We start from the raw sequence: 20,647 nt of genomic DNA on the forward strand, positions 1-20,647 counted from the left end.
AAGTAGTAACAAGGACTGCTCTTGCCAACCTTTTGCTGAAGCAGCATTTGCAGGTCCTGATAAACATAACTCAGAAGATACCCCTAAGATAAGAAGATATCATCAGAGGATCAGAGAAAACAGCCAAGTGATCAGAGAAGCACGCCTCACCACAAAAGGCTGTCAGAGCTAGATCTCGTTAATGTAATCAAAGAGAAGATTACCAGTGACTCAATCACATTTGTATCTATGGACGTAAGACCAGAAATTTGGTAGTTAAGAGGACTTCAGTTCAGACGACACTATATAATAACAACGTAAAACACCAAAGCTATGCAAACCCAGATGATAAGATACTCCGGAGTGCATGCTTTAGATAGATCATTAATAACTTCAACTGCTATTTTTTTGCTTTAATTCTCTCTTCTAAGCCTCTCATACATCATCCAAAGAAAGAGACCCCGAGTTCTCGACCTCCACCTAAAGCAATGAAACCAAACCCCAAGAAGGGACGGCCCCAGTCTCCCCACCCCAGCCCAGGGATGCATTTCCCCCTCCTTTTTTTGCACAGCCACCAGAACTTCACTCAGAAGAAGGGTGCTGGTGCTCAGTGCCTGGAGGCAGCACACGAACGACAAAAGACATGCAGGATGAGAAAAAGGGGAAGAGAAAAGAAGGGGAAGGAGCAGCTGTGATTCAGCACAGTTGCATCCTCAGTGGAAACTCTCTCCTCCAGCTTGCCCCCTGCAGCAACCTATAGAAGCACCCTTATGGAGTTAAATAAATCACATTTAACTGGGGCTACAAAACTAAAAATATTTTACACAATGTAACTCCATCCATGTCAAATGTTCTCTCCTTTCCAACTTTTTTTTTTTTTTTAAACCTTTTCTAATCTTTCAGCACACAAACTCTTTTTTCAGTAACTTATTCTAGAGGGAGAAGGATCATTGCTATCGTATTTTGGTTGCTTACAATGATCTGGGGGCTCATTACACTCCGGCATAACCTAGGTTTTGCAGGCAGAGAAGCAGGTGCTCGATGCTTAAAGCAGCAAGTGACGTCAGTACAACACACTTCGAGGATCTTGTGTCAAAACAGTAATTCTTCCTGCTGTCGCTCTGAAGGTCAAAAGCTTCCTCACAGTTGAATTCACTGAACAAGCAAAGCTGGGCATGCTACTTTATCTTACAGCCTGCTGACAATTCTGAATGCCAGAGTCAAACTGCCATTTGTGGAAGATAAAAAAGGAAGGCAAAACAAAAACAAAACCTTCTTGGCTTTGTCAATCTGTTCCACAATGTAGCAGGAGCACTTTCAATGCAACTGTCATTGTGATTTTTCTTTCCACCACCAAAAGGTGATTCAGAACACCTTCTGAAGAGAGAAAGGAATACATTAGTATTATAGCTTACGTTGCTCCCTTCCCTCTCAGATCTGGAAATTTAAGCATATATAAGGAAATGCTGTGGTTACTGGCACACACTCTAGAAAGCAGTAAATAAGATGCCAGCAGCATAGGGAATTCTTAGATCTTGAAGTATCATGTTAAAAAGCCTTATGCTTTCTATTTCCTCCTCCATTTAAAAACAAACTTTGACAAATAACAGGAAACTTTTGTTGATAAAAAGGTTTCTAGTTCTGCAAACAACATTACTGTGGAAAAAAAGCTATACAACATGCAAAATACACTAATCCTACACCAAGGATGTAGTCAAAAATAAAGCATACCTGACCTACCATGACCTTCTACTTTCTAATATCTGACTTAAACCTGAATTTCGCACATGGCAAAACAAAAAAGGGGGGTTATTCAGTATCACCTAACTCTAGCCAGACACTTTATGTATACATTGCAGTGAAATGTTACCTGTAGACCCAAACATGAGATCGCTAGGAGTGCTTTTTGCTTCATAAAGAACATTGATTCCAAAACATCTCAGAAGTCACTCCAAATCCACAGCAACTAATTCAGCCATACCAGCTTTTCTGCTTGTGCTGTTATGGTAGAACAGGACCTCATTTCATCTTGCTAACATAATACTTAGAGAAAGAAAAAAAGCTTAGAGCAAAATGGTTTAGCATTCAGTATAGACCAAAAGCAATATAATAACTATATCTTGGCAAAAGTCTAAGTTCAGGACTTACAATAAACTACCTGAAGTTTCTAGGAAGGAAAAAAGATGTGCTGGTCATTACTTCTACGCTTTTGTATCACACAGGATTTTTCCTGTTCCTTCAACAGATGTAATACTTCTACCAAAGCTAACTTCGTCCCAGATTTTGCATTTGCAGGTAGATGTCATCTTCTGTCCTGGTTTTCTTCGCAGAAATCCATGTATATTCACTGCTGAATTCACAAAACCCTTAGGAGCCACAAACGTTTGTCAGGCTATTCCCAAGGCACTTTCAACACCATCCCTTTGAGCCAGTTGTTTAACTTCAGAACAAACAACCACGAAAAGCAACATGCACACAAGCAGGTATAGGAACAGCAAATTGCAAGCTAAACTGGAAGCAACAGAGGCTTATTTTCAAAATATCGCAAGCAATCATGCTATTTGCCTATAATTATTTTGTTTTGTTTATGAAAAGAACAAAAAAAAGATGGTGTAGTGAAACCAGCCTTAGAAGCAGCTTTATTCAGCAATTTCAGCGACATCCTGGAAAAGTGAGTCAGAAATATAATAACATAACAGGTGGATAACACTTGATTTTGCAGAGTGATCCTCTGAGGGATATCAGTACAAAGAGAAACACTTCAGGCTTAGTAACAGCATTGTTAAGAAATGCGTTTCCAAGAAGCGTATGCAAGGATATGCCTAAAAGAAGTCCAGGTGGGTGCCATGGAAGCAAAGAAACAAAGAAAAATAAGTGCTATCAGCATGCAAGAAGTTAACATACTGTAACTTAGTTACATCACCTAGACCCACAAAGGTTTGCACAGGGAAAACTAACACTACAATATTTGATTGGAATTGAGACAAAGCTAATTCCGAAAGCCAGAAGTTAAACTTGCAGCACATGATCAAATTCGATGAAAGAACCAGCATTTAAGAGCAAAACTCTACACCTACATGCAACAGGAGCATTGCAACTGATGGACAAGAAGCATGGCTGGGGGACTGCTGAACAATGGTTGAACTGGGATGAGTAAGGAAGCAGAAATGCAATAAATTAAAAATAATGCAATAATTAGGTAAGGTAAGCAAGGAAACCGTTCTAGCCTGGGTAACGAAACCAAGTATTGATAACAGTCTTGGCTAGTTGCGTCTTTCATAGGTAGCACAGAAAAGGAAAATAAACCACTTACACAATATTAAAGGTTGGACTAAACGATCTTACGGGTCTTGTCCAACCTGAATGCTTCTATGATTCTATATGGGTATGGTTAACTACACACTACCTAGCTCTACCTTTCCTTTTTTTTTTATTGAGTGTGCATAGGCAAAAAGGAAAAAAGAAGGATAGTTCCAGTTGGAAAGGGCCGACAAAGATCAACTCTCAGATTTTTGCAGGGCTGACCTAAAAATTAAAACATATCATTAAGAGCATTAACCAAATGACTCAAAAACAGACAGGCACAGGCAACCACCACCTCACTGGGACACCTGTCCCAGCATCTAACCACCCTCTCAGTTAAGAAGTTTTACCAAATGTTCAGTCTGACCCTCTCCTGGTGCAGCTCTGAGCTGTTCCCATGCATTCTGTCAATACATACCGGTGAGAAAAGATGAGCACCTCCCTAATTCCCTTTCTCAGGGAATTGCAGAAAACAAAGAGGTCACCCCTCAATCTCCTTTACTCCAGGCTTAACAAACCCAGTGTCCTCAGCCTCTGCTCACAGGACAAGCATCCCAGCTCTTTCTCCAACTTTGCTGCCCTCCTCTGGACATTTTCAAGGACCTTCACATCTTTTTTTATGTTGTGGAGCCCAGAGCTGCAAGCAACATTCAAGGTGAGGCTGCACCAACACTGAACACAGCAGGAGAATGACCTCTTTTGACTGTATGGCTCTGCTGTGTTTGATGCTTGATTGACACTTGTCTCCCAATCAATACTTATATCCAGCATTACTCCACCTCAAGCATAAAATCCAACAGTTCTTGTTAAATTTCATGCCATTGTTGATGGCCCAAGGTTTAATATACTTTATAAATTAATTGCCATAGCTGAAACTCAACGTTTTTTTTTAAAAAGAGCAAATACAAGCAAATAAAGGCAATAAAGAAAAATGGATCCAATCAAGGTTGGCTCCACTCCCAGGAGTGATTAGTTTCTCTTGTTGGGTGAAAGATGTGTTTGCTATTATTAATGGGGATCATTTGAAAAAAAAAAAAAAGTCTTTGTTTCCACCACTTTGAGGATAATTATAAATTACTTCAATAAATCAGTAGTATAGTAGTATCACTTGCATCTTAAGATGCAGAGAATAATGTTGTGTTATCAGCAGAAGATTTCTGTTTCAAAGATGTACTGCTGCCAGTGAACTAAAAAACATAGAACCAGAAGGGACCAGAATATTCTGACTCCACATGGATGAAAAATCAATGTAACACAGAATAAATAGAGGTAAAAGATTAAATTTTAGAACCTCTCAAATCAATCTAACTAAACCATGGCAATTAGATGTGAAGGGAAGCAACAAAAATGCTTATCTTCTCTAAAACAGAGGCGTTAGAACTGGAAAATATTTCTGACAGCAATAAAAATTGTACCTAAAGGCAAGTGTTAGCAATTAGGTCCACTAATAGAACACTAAACACTATAAATTATGGTCTATTGCTACAAAGATATAATTTATCTAAACACTCAATGCAGAAAGAAAATAAGTAAATGAACCACCCCGTGGTGGTGGAAGTAGATGTCTTTAAAAGGTCCCTTCCAACCCAAACCATTCTGTGATCCCATGAATAAATCAGTGCCTAGGCTGGTGCAAGTTCCAGGCATGGAAACAATACAACCATGTCATCGGATTAGATTAGAAAGAATAGAGAAACAGAAAACCTGGATACTTTATGTCAGAAATAAAGATGACTGCCAAATAAGAGATGCACAATCCCCACTAGGATTACCAGAAGTAATCCATCAGTCACTCAGGATACCTTATGTGAGAGCTCATGGCGTATTAGCAGAGCTAAAAATGCATTGTGAAAAATGGAGTTATAACAAATGGGTCTGTCCTACAGGAATACAGCCAGAAAAATGCTGTACTCAAATGCAGCAAGAACTATTTCATATACAGGACGAATCAGCAGTTAATGATTCTCTCACTTAGGATGCTAGAAACGACTGCATGCGTGTTCTTTCCCAGTATCCAGCTTGGTGAGGACAACTGAGCTCAAAATGTCCTTCGTTCACATATCAGGGATTAAATATATTCAGTGTCCAACCACATCATGCATTAGCTACTCAGAACTATACATGTATGGTCTGGAAGATTGCTACACCAGCTTTAGTAAGGCTGGAAAATAAACTTACTGGTGAACCACAACAAATAGAGGAAACACCAAGCCAGAAAGCCTCAAATTATGTCAAAAAAAAAACTTATAGCTAATATGATTAATTGATGCAAAAGCTCTAAGTATTTACCATAAGTGTATTATTCTGGATGGTCACAGACATACCAGCTTTAAAAGCCTTCGGGTTTTTTGTATTTAAAAACTGCATTGTTAACTGCATTAACTGCATTGTTAATGACAATGCTTGTAATAAAGCAATAAACTGCACACAGCTTTCATATCTTCTCTGTGATTAACAATACTGAAGAGAACATACCAACTGAAAAAGCACTGCAAGGCCCAAATGACCAATACAGACATTGATCCTTTCCCTTAATGTAGTGCATCCCAATACAGGTATCGTTTTAAGACAGAAACGTAAGGACTTGTAACAAAATCCTTAATGTTGATATGAATGAAGTAAGAGTTTGGTTGTGAACACACATTCAAGCACTAGAACAGAAGGCTATTTAGCAGAAGACCCTGTGCTCTGACAATAGGAAGATGACAACAAGGTTGCAGCATTTCATATACATGGTGCCTTTTTCTCTTAGCCCAAGAGGACAGGAGAATACAGCAAGGCACCACCAGATAACCAGAACTTGATGGTCTTGGTAGCTGGTCTGTAACACAAAGGCTAGTGCATCCTAGCTAGACCACCTGGTAAAAAAAATAAAAAGTTGGTGGCTCTGAGTGCAACAGTGTGAGTGGGTGGACATCAAATTACTCAGACATTTTGAAAATTACCATCACCATCCCCTTCTCTGTAGTCTGTTATACTGACTTCCTACATGGGCAAATCCCTTTATCTGGATAGTTTGGGTCACAGCAGTACAGTACTTCTAGCTAAAATTCCTCAGTTTTTCCTCTTATCTGCAAATGAATATAAATACCAATTAATTAAAGAGCAGCAGCATTTATACAGTACCTCTATAAAAGGCCATTGAAAACTTTTTAAAACTGTATTTGGAGATTGCTTTGGAACAAAATAAGCAGAGAAGGGTGGAAGCAGCATATAGTAGCTTGAATACATGAGAAAGGGGTACAAGCATTCACACACCAAGGTTTTTGACATTATCAATTACATCTACTTTACTGTTACGAAGTTAACTCAGATTTATGACTAAAACTAATATGAATTTTAAAGATGCAGAGAATACCCAAACACCTAAAAATAACCCCAAAAATTTCTAACTTGAATACAGTTTACTGTTAATTCTCCAGGAAAACAAGACTACAATTTTACCTAAGAACAAAGATAATCAGTTCACCTATTAAAAGACCCAGGGAAGGCACGCAAGCTCTCTATCTCGTTTTGAAGAGGGGCTTTGACAACAAAATTACACAGAACCTTTTTTGTGAACACCAGTTCTCACAAGAAGTCAAATCCAATCCAAGCTGAGGACTGGTTTAAAAGGAAAAGTAAAATCCTAATCATCTAGCAGATTAATGATGCAGTGTTGAACATACCCAGCAGTAAGCCACATGACTTATCTCCAGGATACTGCCTTCTGGATGTTTCTGCTGCAGACAGCACTCCTTCCTCCAGCGTAGGGAACTCTGTCAGGTCATTTCTATCACAAGTCAGGCCCAGCTTTGTCTCTGAGGCAGCAGTTAATCGGCTGGCATCCACTTCTGGGGAAAGCTGATACCATGACTCAATTTCCTAAGAACAAATGGGGAGATTAAACCGTGCATCAAGAAAATTCCAAGACATTTGTTCCAAGGAATTAAAGCCTAAGTTTTGAAATAGCAAAGCTATTGCTTCCAGATTGTATTTTCTATACAAATACTCAGTTGTCATTGTTAAAGAATCATGCTGCACTAATGAACTGCCAAAGCCCACTGTCAGTTCTCACCATGGCCAGAGTTCTCAGCATTCACTACCTGTTCACCAGCCTCCCATCACTTCTCACAAACTGAGCTCCATCTCCAAATCCTACAAATACAGGAGACTTTTTTCCAAACCAGAATGAAATCTCTCACTTCAAAACGACAACCCCGATGAAGAGACATGCTTCTGCACGATGCTGGGCCAATACAGGACCTGACACTGTGTAGTAGAGGTGGTTTCCATTGTGTAACTGGGGATTAACAAGCAAGGCACTTACCAATTCAACTTTGAAAAGATTCTAGTTATAAAAGTTGAGTTCACACAGATAATGACTGAGAGTTCTAGCCATCCCTTCCTTTTGTTTTTTAATAGAAAAAGACATACAGGTCATGTGCAACTGGAAAGGTGCATCGTCAACTCACGTATTTCATTAAAGAATTTGCATTGGGATTACTGGGGAGTTAATTAAATGGATAATTTTTAATTATAGAAAAGGTACAGACCTGTCTGGTGCAAAGACTTAAGAATAACAATCACTTAAGGCAAACCATTATCGTGAGCATATATAACATAATTACATATACATTAATATAAGCAAGAAAGTGTCCTGGTAAATTGTCAGAAGTACACAGAGCACACAGAATCATTAGGGTTGGAAAAGCCCTCCAGGATCATCTGGTTCAACAACTCCTGAGTACAGGGCTACGATCACCTCCCTGCTCCTGCTGGCTTATTCCTGATGCAAGTCAGGATGCTCCTGGCCTTCTTGGCACAAAAATTTTGGGCGTTTCTGCATTGGCCGGGAATCGAACCCGGGCCTCCCGCGTGGCAGGCGAGAATTCTACCACTGAACCACCAATGCCAGATGCAAGCCATACATTGCTGCTACAAACTGAGCACCTTGCTGCAGCTCGGTTGTTGCTGAAGTAGCATCTTTGCTTTATAGTCGCAGGTTCTGCTGCCTTTTCAAACACTGCTAAGGTATTAAAAGCTACTTTTCACATCAGGATTTTACTTGGTAAGCTATCATCTTTGCTCAAGATTCTTTATAGTCTATTTGAAAACTCTGAGTTGATGAGAAATTTTGTTTCCGAAAAACCGTGATCTGAGGCACTTCTTGGAGTACTGAAATATTTAGCAGCACATCCATTAGACAGAACTACTGCATCACAATATGAGTATGATTCTCCTTAATCAAATCAGGAACATGTAATTAAAAAGAGGGGCTAGAAGTAGTTGCACTTTACATGAACTGCAGCAGGGCTCTCTGCTAACACAGAAATCCAGTATTTTGAGGCAGACAACTTAGAATTTGCATCAGGATCAGGATTATAGTGAATTACAAACTGGATACATATCGCTGCTGCAATGCAGAAAACATTATACTGGAAAATCTGTATAAGTTAATAAGCAGGAAACAGAGAACAGAGGTCACCCCACTCTCCTCAGTGCAGGTACGTTCTCAGCTCAACTACTGGTGACTCAGTTTTGAACCGTGGATGTAAAAAAAGGTTTGTAACACCTGGATCAAGGCTAGACAGCTTGACAGATTTCACAACAGTCCTGTAGTTCTGCAGTTCCAAAATACCGAAATGCTGAACTTCATGAAGGGTGGGCCTAAATTATACCAGTAAAGCCCTTTATATTATTTTAAGTCACATAATTAACCTTCAACCACAACCAAAAAAGCACAAGGCAAATACCTGATTAATGGCAGTTCTCTGACGTATCGCTTCTCCTAGGGAGATCCCACTGGTAGCCGATGCCTGGGTCTCACTGCTGCTCTGGCTTAATGATTCCTCCTTCCAGCAACGATGTGGTGGAGTTGTTGCAATAGGCTAAAAAAAAATAAATGCATTTTTAAAGCAGAAAGTTTCTGGGTATTTCAACATGTGTACATATTTAAGCAACTGGAGAATTAAATATACAAAATAGCCAAGACATCCCCAGTGCTGGAAGTTAGGCATCTACCCCAGTGTATTTGGCCAGCAAACAAAATTCCATGGAGTCCCAACAGAAAGTGTAATTTTCTGCACGTTATCCACTCATTTTTGAGGGCCAGAGACTTACTTCTCGTTCCCAGCCCACGCACATGCAGCTCTGAGTCAATCACAACACTAAACTCAGTGTCTAGATCAAAATCATTCCAGCATTTGTCCTGTTTTATTAACAGCCATTTTTGTTATTGTTCTTTTATATTATGTTTGAGAAAAACAGAAGGCTTTTAATTTCTATCAATATTATCAACTGAATATACGTTTTTTAAACTCAATTATTAAAGACAACTTATGTAAATATCTTAAGGCAACGGCAAGATGATCTCTGTATTATAATTTAGCACTACCTGACTTTGAGGACGTGAACTGAAGTTAAATTGGACTTCTGCCTAGAAAAGCAGCTGTGACACTTTTCCCACGAGGTAGCAGAGGAATCTATTCTGCCGTCAGAAACAGATTTCTCCTCCAGAGCATCCCATGCCTGCCATCACAGCGACTCTAACAGCCTTCCTCAGCCAGGTCCAAGCTCAATCGTATACAAGTGTGAGAACAGACACGTTTGGAACTCCCAGATTCAGCCAAAACAAAAATGTTCCAAGGAAAGCAGATTATTAGCTTAGAAATAAATAAATAAAATCTGGAGACTGAGAACAGGACAGGGCTGCCGAGAAGCAAAGGATTTCCTAGAAGCCTTCCCTCTACACAGCTACCTGCAATACTGTTGGATCTAAATCTTCAGTTACAAAGCCCTTCAGTGACTTTTTTTTTTTTTAATTATATACTTCTGATAAAGTGGCCTAAGACTCGTTCAGCAATTTCCACTCAGTAGCACAGATCTGCATTGACCTAGCATACCGTTTGCACCTTGAACCAAGGGAAAGCAAGGCAGAGTTTTCACAAAGACATTCATCACGTTATAAGGGAAGAGATCAGATGCAAACTTAGCAAAAAAAGTCTGAAACACAGACCTGCTTCACTGCAAAAGAAATACTGAAAGTTCAGTATTTGAGATTGCTTTCTTTAGACAGGGATAATGCCAACTAAATCAGCCAAATTTACACCCGGATTCTGTTTAATTCTTCTTACACACAAAAAGCTGGCAAGGCAATGGAAAAAAAGCTTTAAAAACTTTTTATTTTTTTATGTGACTGCTTGTAACTTAAAAAAGGTGAGATGACTTTTTACTACAGAGTCTCAGCTGAAGATGATCCTCACGCAAAGCTCACCAACACTTTCAGTCCATCCACAAAAAATAAACCGGGCTGGGTCATCACCTACAGGCGTTTGAGTCTTCCCTCTAAATCCCCATTACCAGGCAGCCAAACTTCCAGGGAAGGGCACATTGCCACCCCTACCAAGTCCGGGAACACGCAGAGCTGAACCCCTCCTGCCTCTAAAGAGTTTGCTCAGGGGCACCTTTTTTTTATTATTTTATTTTATTTTTTATTATTATTTTTTTTCTTTTAAAATACATCACATGCTCAAATGCACACATTTAAAGAACAACTCTGGGGCAACACCTCTGCATCTTCTCCAGACGCAGCTACACAGACCTCAACTCCACGCAGCAATCTCACAATTTTTAGCTTTAGGAAGGAGAATAATTGCCAAAATTCGGCACCATTCAGCACCTTCTTCCACGCAGCAGCAGCACCAAACCAAAACCATGCAGCTTTCCTTTGTGGGTGTGCAGCGTGGCACTGACAGCTCACAGCCACGTGGAGCACCCCTTGCTTCTGGGTGGGTCAGCACCCCCAAAATTACCTGGAACAGCGAGAATATTTTTGTCTGTGTTTGGCACTCAACAGAGAGCTGTTGATTCTTGGTGATAAGGACTTTCTTTCCACGTTACTGCACATTTAATGAAGATTTAAGTGAAAAAAGAAGCTTCTCCCGAAAGCATCGCTGCAATGCTGATGAAGCTCCCCACTCCCAGAGCTAACAGCTCTGAAATTAGAGATGCCAGGAGCTCCGTGATCCACAGGGATGGAACCAAGCCTCAGCCTGGCAGAAACCACGAGGTGAAGGCAGTGGTCACAGCCTTTTGTCCAGCCTTACCCACACCGAGCACTTCCAGCCCCTGCTGTCCTGGGGGCACAGGCAGGGAGGAGCAGCTCTCCTACACCTCTCCAAATTAATTCCCTGCACAAAAAAAAAAAAAAAAAAAAAGGGTTTGCCTGGGCTTTGTGTCAAGACTAAAGGTAATAATTGTAGCCTGTATGCATAAATTCAATCGCTGTTGCATTCCCCTAGTTTTTATTGTTCGCTCCACTCGAAGTCATTAAAAGAAGTGGCGCTGAAGTGTGCGTGGCAACAGCTCCGAATGCTAAATAATCCAGGAGCTATTTGGTAAATTAATTAAGGCCTGTTATTGAAAATTTGATTCCGCATCTTCAACAAAGGGCGACTTTATTCATCTCGCTGGAAATTAATAGCGTTAGGTAGGGGCCCCACACTGCGCTTCGAAAACTAATTCCCCAAAAAATAGGTCCTGATTTTATTTAGCTATGCTCCGCGTGGCTAATTGAGCGAGGGCTCCAGAGGACAGCAGAATGCAGGAGCAGTGGCAGCATTCGAGATGCACAGCACAAACAAAAGACTAAACGACTGAACTGTGCTTGCATCCTTCATGCTCCTCTTTAAAATAACCTTCTTTAGCCTACGGTGAGCAAATCCTCTCCAAATCCTTTCACTGTTTGTATACCTGCCAGCCACTTACATTAAAATCCTCTCTCTATGCCCCAGCAGTTGCTCTGCAGGCTTCCCACAAACGTGCCGCTGGAACCACTTCACACGAGGAGAATCCTTCACCTCCTGAAGCCCACCGATTAACTTGCTTACAAAGATTTAAAAAAATAAAAAATAAAATTGTCTGACAACCTAAAGAAAACACGACCAAGGGGACAATTTCATTAACTCTTACAGACACAATCTGAATTTAACCCTCCTTCTTTATACTTTCAGTGCACGTGGAGTGATGCATTTTGGTCACTACGCCACAAGACAAGTGGCAAAGTTTCAAAATTTGTGAAAGTACGAATGAGTTTGGATGCATTTAGGACAAATAGTAATATCCTAGAAGATCCCAAGCACAATTACACCCAGAACTACCTAAGGTTCAATCGCTCACCCAGGAGAGCAAGGAGCCAAAGCAGCACTGCTATTGCCAAGAGGACCTACACAGTGCAAATCACAAACATTGATTCTTGGCATGAATTAGAATGCACGTGATGAGTATTTATCCTGTTTTTACTAGGCATGGAGACCTTAACATATACAACACCATCACAAATCAGTGCCAGAGCTCAGCCCCGAGTAGCGTGGTATGACCACAACAGCACACACAGCTCCTGTTTGATGCTCTGCGCCTTCCTCTGTCCTTGCCTGCCTGTTATAAGAGAGTCCAAAAGAGAAGCACTTAGTGTATCACTAGCCCAGGAGATTAAAGCATGAAATGAGAATGTGAAATAAGGGAAAACTTTTTGTGTCACAATTAAATAATGTTAACCTTTAACAGCACGCTGTATTCAATGGGAGCTGCTGTCATTGTCACGGTGACACCACAGCATCAACATAAAAACAGTAGCTACAGAGGAGGGATATTTGCAGTCCCTTTCTGTAAAACATGATTATTTTCATTATGCACCTCCCTGACCCAAACTAGCAAAGTACCTTTTTTGTTTAGGCAAGCTGAAAAAGAGACAAAAAAGCCAGAAACACTCGCTGCAGGTCCCCCACTCTATCCAGGTGCCCAGTTCTGATTTCCAGCTGTTTGACACCACTTCTTATCAAAATGCCCATAAATCATTGATCTTTCTGCAAAAGTACCAGGGAATGTGAAAGGAAAAGGATTTGAATGTGAGGAAAAAACTAAGCACTGGGAAAGGAATATAATTAGTCGGGAACTCTCCACTGAGACATGCTCTTCAGAAAACGTCGATAGCACGACACCCAAGACACCCCATGTGAAACAAACAGTTATTGTCAGATGGATTTGTCCTGGAAGGCAATCCCCCTGGAAAACCAGCCATCCTACAAGTCAAAAGGTCCACAAATCAAGGAGCAATCCCACTGGCCCAGCGTCAGACTGCCCACTGAAGCCATTTATCCATTATCCATACGTTTATCCATTCCACTGCTGCTATTTAAATAGTTCAGCTGCACATCTCCAAAAGAATCACATCCATCAAGAGTTATCGGGGTCCTACAAACCGTTAGTTACTCTGACACAAACAAGTCAAGAGTTTTTCTGGGAAGATTTCATGAATTTGCACCTTTAAAATTTCCCTCAAAGACAGAAAAAGAAATTTTTACACAACTGCGAACATCCACAGCCACACATTTCCAATTTTTTCCAAATCAAAGAGAACCAAAAGCCAATGATGCTCGAGGTACCAAAGCAACAGGACCCCAAGGAAAGCTTTCTCAAGTCAAGCACTTCCCATGCTGCAGGATTTTTTTTTCCTGGTATCTCCCAACCATACTTTTTTTTTTTTTATCACCCAGCAAACTCCCCAGCTCAGGGCTGGATCCCACAGGCTTACCAGCAGGAGGTCCTCGTTGCTGCGTGTGTAAAGCTGTGCCATGTATTTAGCATCACTTTTTAAGAGAAGCTTGACATGACATTAGCAGAACTCCACAAGGGAAATGCTCTTTCCTTTTCAAAGCCAGCCAAGTCACTCGGACCTCGCGCGTTAGCAGCTGGAGGGAAGCAAAACAGCACAAAAGTGCAAAGTGCAAACAGCACTTTCTGGTTCATTATTTTGGTTTTAATCCTCATAGCAGAGAGCAATATTAAAGGAATGGTACAATGGAACGGATCTGCCATGTATTAGCACTGTGTGTACCAGGGCACATAACGAAGCAGTTGCAAGCAAAAATAAAAAAAAAAAAAAGAGTTGGGATTGAGTAAATTAGTATAATCATCTCGGAGGGCTTCCGCACAGCTACATTCAAATGAAGAAAAATTTAACCAGCTTTTTCTGCCTGCGATCCAAAAGTCAGCTTGTGCTGCTAAACACATAATGAGAAGGAAAAGGCGAAAATAAAGCTTCCCAAGCCCAGCCACCCCCACGCCCCACAGTGCCATTGACTTGCGTGGCAGGAACAGCTCCTGCTTTGCATGCTTTGTGGGAAAAAAGACACCACATTTTGTGGGAAGAAAGAGGAAAATTCCTCTGTTTTGGACCACTGAAAGTTTGGATATCCAGACTCGTGTCTGCTTATTTTATTCCGACCCACAGAGCACCAAAAATACCCCTGTAGAAATATCCTACAATAGACCACAGCACAACAAAGATCATAGGAAACAGAACGCCTTAGATGAGCAATTTGAAGAAAGAGATCTTCCCCAAACATCAGAAACACACTCTAACTTCTTCAAAATACTTTATTTCATCTCATTACTGCCTCCTAAAAATCAACATTAATTCAGATTAATTCAGGATTAATCTGTGTTGCAGTTTCCTTACCCAGCTGAGCACGCAGCTGCAAAGTCGTCAACCCAGCAAGAGCAAGCAGCGGGGTTCAGGGGCAGCTCTTCCAACACCAGCAAGCGTCTGCACCAAATTAAGACGATCCTATAACAGTGCTAGAGACAGAAGCCACTCTGAACTTGCTTTTGCTACATTTCAAACTGCTAAATGCAGGATTCCCTTTCATTTTTTGAAGAACTTTCCTCATATCGATGCCATCTTCCAGAGCATTTGTCACTTTCCCCAGCGTAGCTTTAGCTACTTATTTTCAAGGACTTACCATTGATCCCGCAATTAACTCATCAATGAAAATACTGAATAGGAATGAGCTAGGAAAAACATTAAGAGCTGCAATTGAAATGCCTTCTAAATGTGCCGTGTACTTTGTGAGCTTACCCCAAGATCACAAACCCCACTGACAAGACACAGTCATAACAACATCGCTTCTGGATCACTCACCCTTTCAAAGACTAATTCAGTGAGTTTGAAATTAATTGTTTCTTGACAAAAGTCACCCTTGGATGTTTTCTTAATTCCTTTCAATTAGTTACAAACTGTTTGTTCCGAATTCTTGCGTTTTTGTGCTTTCATCACCTGCTGCTCGTGGTGAAACAAGCATAGAATACACAAACACAATTTATGAATAATTGGACAAGTTATTTCAGACAAATATCAATTCAATTTCAGACAAATATCAATTCAACCATCTGTATCCAGAACTGGTTTTTGAGAGCATCTACGACTGAAATCCTTTTACTGGAAGTTTCTTCACTGCTGCAAAAATTTGTGCTGCGTACCAAGAGATCCTTGTTCACATTTATCCATTAGTTTACGTTCAAGTTTTATCTGGGAAGAGCTGTAAATGCTCTAAGCTGTCACAGATCATACCTGATTCTAGTTTTCCAAAGCTTTTTCCCTGCCTGGGGAGCCACAGGGAGCGAGGTGTGAGCACACCACCAGACCCAGCCATGCCTGAGGAGTAAAAAATCAGTTTTGCCAGGACATGAAGAACACAGGGCACGCTTTCTCACACCTGCCCTGCTCCTTCCACGGTGTAGTTATCAGCTGGTAATGTGAAGTCAAGGAAAAGCTAAGCAGCTGCTGTGCAGAAGCACTTCAAAGGCTGCATGCAAAGGCAAAACTCCGTGAATGCTACAGAAACACGGCTATTCCACCACAACCCAACAATTTGTCGTGGTTTTGTACCCGTATCAAACCTGTTTTGTGTGTCAGAATACTAAGTATAAAATAGTCTCACTCCTCATTCAAATGCAGAATAGGTTTTTACATCGGAGTTGGTCTTGGCCAGAAGCCCGGTACCACGAGCTGTGTGAAAATTGTCAGCGTTTCCGTGCAGTGACTGAAACCAACAGCAAAATCCCCATGGTCTGCAAATGAACTGGTACTGGAGCTTCATCTGTGAGCTTACCTATAAGTAACATGGATTTCAGGAATAGGATTCGAAGAATGTAACGATGATTTGGTGTTGTCAGGTATGATAAGGTAGATAATCTGTGTATTTACACACTAGGCACTGACACTGCAGAGGCTGCTAGCACAGAGTTGTGAATCTTTTAAAAATAAGAGTTTACAGGCAGGGTTATAACATCAACAGCTTTATGGATTGTCCCAAAAGGACAGGGGCAAAATTAGTCATTTCTGACTAATTTCATATCCATCTGGATATGGTCAAACAAACCCAGCCTCCTCTGCCTCTCCTCACACACCACGTGCTCCAGCCCCAACCCTCCTCGAGGCCTCCAGGGAACTCGGATGGCTCTGTTCACCTCTCCTGCAGTGGCAAAAAAGGTGACAGGACCTGGTGAGGCCAAGAAGAGGGAATACGCAGGTGCCTCCAGCTGCTACTTACACTTTACTTACTCTTTAATAGAGCCCAGCAAGCAGCCAGCCCATAAGCCCTTTGAGCAGGCACTGAGGCTTAAGGAAGATGTACACGAAATTATGATGTTATCCCACTTCTTTGGCACTGAACATGGACTGCCCTATTAATTCCAAACTAATTATTTTGGATTTACAAGTACAAGAACACACTGAGCTCCTGACATCTGTTAACACCGCTACAGCCTCCTCAGTAATCTCACAGCGAATAATCAGAACAAACTTTCCTCCGAGCATCAAGCTCTTCTGCATTTTGTCTTTATTTGAATTAAATAATTCAAGCATCTACCTTCAGAGCTGCTCGTTTCACATACAGCAGCTAAGCCATCTTAGCACCATTCCTGTGAAAAAAATCCCTTAATTGCTTACTATCTAAATTTTAACTCCAGCATGAAGTGTTCCTGAATGCTTTTAAGTAGAGTTCAACAACTTTTCTACATTCACTGCTCTGCATCAGTAAAAATGCCACGCATATCCCTGAGTTTTAGATTTTTGTGTAGATAATACTTTCAAGAGCTGTAACCTGTTATCTGTCATCTGAGTTTTAAGAAAACGCTCGTTCCTTTATCGCTTCCATACCAAATTACCACTGAAATAAAAGGTACTCTGTCAGATGTACCCTAATATGATGTTTCTACCTATCTTAAAAAAGCAAAAAATAAGTATTTCTGACAATCAATTATGGACTTTACATATAGGCACTAATACACAGTGCTCAAGAGCAGGAATCACAACCTTGATCCTATTGGATCTTAGTTGCAATACATATGTTTAACTAAACTGAGGATCAAAAACTTTGCTGGAATCATCCTCACAATCAAAACCAAAATTAAAACCAAACTGTTTTCATTGATAAAACAATAGCATAAACAGGAAAAAGGAGCACTACATTGGTGACAGAATTTTCTCTCATTCTTACAGCCCAATGCCAGCAGTTCTGTAACATCTTTAAATCATCAGAAACTGGCACTTCAGCAGGAAGATACAGCCCCAGTTTCTCTTCAGCAAGCAAAAACTTGAGGTAAGAGTTGTCTGTGTGTTTCTAGAGACAGTTTTGAATGTAGTTAACAGCCCACTGCCTAACTGCATTGATTTTTGTCTATCAGAACAGACAGCACTGACAAGAAGCAACCAGGACACAGCAGCACATTACTTCTTTTGGTGTAGATTTCCTGATTTACGTGGCACTCACGAAATCACACCCCTAGGTATTACAACTTACAATCACGGGTCTTCAGCATTAGCCTCTCTTTGTCACTTGACAGTATAGATAAAATAATCTCTTGCAACAAAAATGTGCTATAAAGGTGTAAGAGCAACCATGCTGGGACAAACAGAAGGTCCAGCTGGCCTCCTGCCTACCTGTACCTGCATCCCCTCGACCCACAGCAGAGGTAGCACTCCGATAACAGGCTTGGCTCAGCTCCATCTGGTATTCCCAGGCCTGAGCTCTGGTTGTCAGAGCAGCAATTAAACCTCAGAGCTAAACAAATGCAGAGAAGGAAGCACTGGCCACTGTGAAACAACAAAACATGAAGCCCAAAAGGCATCAAAACGAACTGAGCTCTGATGAATACCATGAAGATAAGATAAGAAGCAGGAGGCAAGTTCACTGGTCTCAACCATCATATACAACTGGGTGCCACAAATTAAACTATGAGACTTGTCCATCTGTAAATCAGTGTTCAGATTAACTTCATTTCTAATAAAATATATACAAAAACACACGACCACAGTGCAAAAAACTTCCCTTTAGTTGTTTCCTGAAAACACACAGTGAAGGTCCTTCACCTAAAGGCTTTCAGACACTAAATTAAGACTATGCCATCTGAACCCCTGTGTTCATGTGTTTGTTGGAGCTTTGGATGTGCCAAACTTACTCACATGACTGCCTCCACTCTTTATTTTAGTTTCTATTCATTTTCCTGATAAGATGGGAAGATGAACCAATCCATAGCTCTTCCCAGGGAACACAGGCAGTTGGACCAGATGATCTTGGAAGGTTTTTTCCAACCTCAATGATCCTATGTCTGCAAAAATCACTATGACACCTACCACGGGCTGTCACTCGGTGGTGGCACCTCCGAAGTCCTTCAGAGCTCCAGGGTGAAGCTCTGGAGTGATGACCATGAGATCCTTGCAGCTTTACGTTAGCGTTGATCCTTTACACCTCTCCTTGTACACATTTTGGGACGTGACACCCACGAACACCTCCAGCCCCAAGCACCCAACATCAGCTGCTCCCCAACAGCCTGGGACGTGGGGACACGTGCAGGTGCCGCGAGCCCTTTCTGCTTCTGCACAGCACCGAGCAGACAGCGGGACAGATAACTGCAGGTACCACAACCATGCAAATATCACAGGCAGCTCCCCAAAGCTCCCACAAGGAGCAAATTTAGGAAGATGCCGGTCCCAGAGGGTGGGATGTGAGGGATCTCCAGGGCTCCCCCCTTGCCCCCACAAAGTACCCGAGCCTCGTACGAGCTCCTTCCCTCCAAGGGAAGCAGAGGAGAAGGATCAGACCCCCATAGCCCCACGGGGGTCGTGTCCCCATCCCCTCAGCAGGGCAGCGCCAGCAGCCCCCAGCCCACCCCCGTCCCTCGCGGAGCACCCCAAACACCACCGAAACCAGCCCAAAACAGCCCAAACCCCCTCAAATCCCTTCTTCCCCTTCCCCACACCCCCCTACAGCCCGCTGCGGGTACTCACGGGCACCTCCTGCTCCTCCTCATCCTCATCTTCCTCCTCCTCCTGCTGCCTCCGCTCTCCCTCACGGCGCGGCCCCTCCGCCATGGCCGCCCCCCCCCCTTAGCCCCGTCGTTAGGGACTCGCCCCCCTCCCCTCCCCGCGCATGCGCGGCCCGCGGCGGTGACCGTTGGGAGGGCGCCATGGCGGTGCCCGGATAGGAGGGAGGGAGGGAGGGGGGGAAATGGAGGGGGGGCGCTGTCATGGCCGCCGTCAGGCCTAAGTGTCATTAAGCACCATCCCCTGTTACAGAATCACTTCTGCCCTCCGTTGGGGTGTCAGGGAGGAAAGCAGAGCCTCACGTCTTGCCTAACGCAGCCACAGTGCTGTCGCTGCGAGTGCACACCGTGATACGTGATGTTTCTGCTGCTTTAGTCAGGGAGGGATGTCCCCACAAAAGCTGGGTGCTGTGTTTGCTCGGCTTACCCTCCCTCTAAAGCACCACGAGCAGCAGAAATTGCAAATTGCTGAGGTGACACAGTGACAAACCTTCCTCCGGTGCCATGGAGGAGTCTGGGGGTCGCTGGCTGAAGCTTGGCGATCGGTGTGCAGCGAGTGATTTCTTCATAAATAATCTTCATAAACTTACCCAGCTCCTTCTCAAAATCATTTAAGCTTTTCTGGTGCTGGGATAAGCCATACATCCACCCATCCATATGAATACAGATTCAGGCTGTCCACCTCGCTGCGTATAAGACAATAAATAACTGCGCCAGTCTTCATTCCCTGCTAAGCAGAGGGAAGCTGAGATAGGCTGAAAAATATAGGCGCTTTCGTGACATTTTCTGTCTCCCAAGTTATTTATTCTCCTCACAGCAGTTATCTGCCACATATCCAGCGTAACATCTCCCAAAGGGCAGTGTATGTTCATTTTTGTCTCTGTTGGTTCTGCAGCCAATTGGGCGTTATTTTTCGGTACTGGATAAATCAGAGCAGTCAAATACATCGAGGAAAACATTCCTTAAAATAACTAAAATGCTCACAAGAAAATGCAGCTTTATATCCAAACCTGTCTCCTAATACAAATGCAATTAAATTTTGCTGGTCCCAGCTCATCCTAGTCCTTGCTTATGCACATCCCCAAAATCATCGTCTAGTAATTTGCAAGTGAAACTTAAGGGAAAAAAATCGTATGAGGAGGTGTGCCTGGGAAAACTGAATGAGGAAGATAAGAGGCAGCAATAAAAAAATAAATACCTCTGCAGGAAGCAGCTTCCA

At 42.1% G+C, this 20,647-nt stretch overlaps 1 protein-coding gene and 1 non-coding gene across 2 annotated transcripts in view; both read right to left on the reverse strand.

Annotated features, from left to right (window-relative positions):
* Window positions 1–19,411, reverse strand: part of ALMS1 (ALMS1 centrosome and basal body associated protein) — a 69,487-nt gene extending 50,076 nt beyond the window's left edge. Inside the window, exons 1-3 of the mRNA XM_032187003.1 lie at window positions 19,394–19,411; window positions 9,018–9,152; window positions 6,951–7,146 (exon numbers count right to left, since the gene is read on the reverse strand). The gene's annotated coding sequence lies outside the window, so the exon portion shown is untranslated. The remainder of the gene's footprint in view (window positions 1–6,950; window positions 7,147–9,017; window positions 9,153–19,393) is intronic.
* Window positions 8,106–8,176, reverse strand: TRNAG-GCC. The gene has a single exon. It is a non-coding gene; the product is annotated as a tRNA-Gly (tRNA).
* Window positions 19,412–20,647: the final 1,236 nt, after the last annotated feature.

This window comes from Aythya fuligula, chromosome 4, assembly GCF_009819795.1.
Source record: "Aythya fuligula isolate bAytFul2 chromosome 4, bAytFul2.pri, whole genome shotgun sequence".
Classification (NCBI taxonomy): domain Eukaryota; kingdom Metazoa; phylum Chordata; class Aves; order Anseriformes; family Anatidae; genus Aythya; species Aythya fuligula.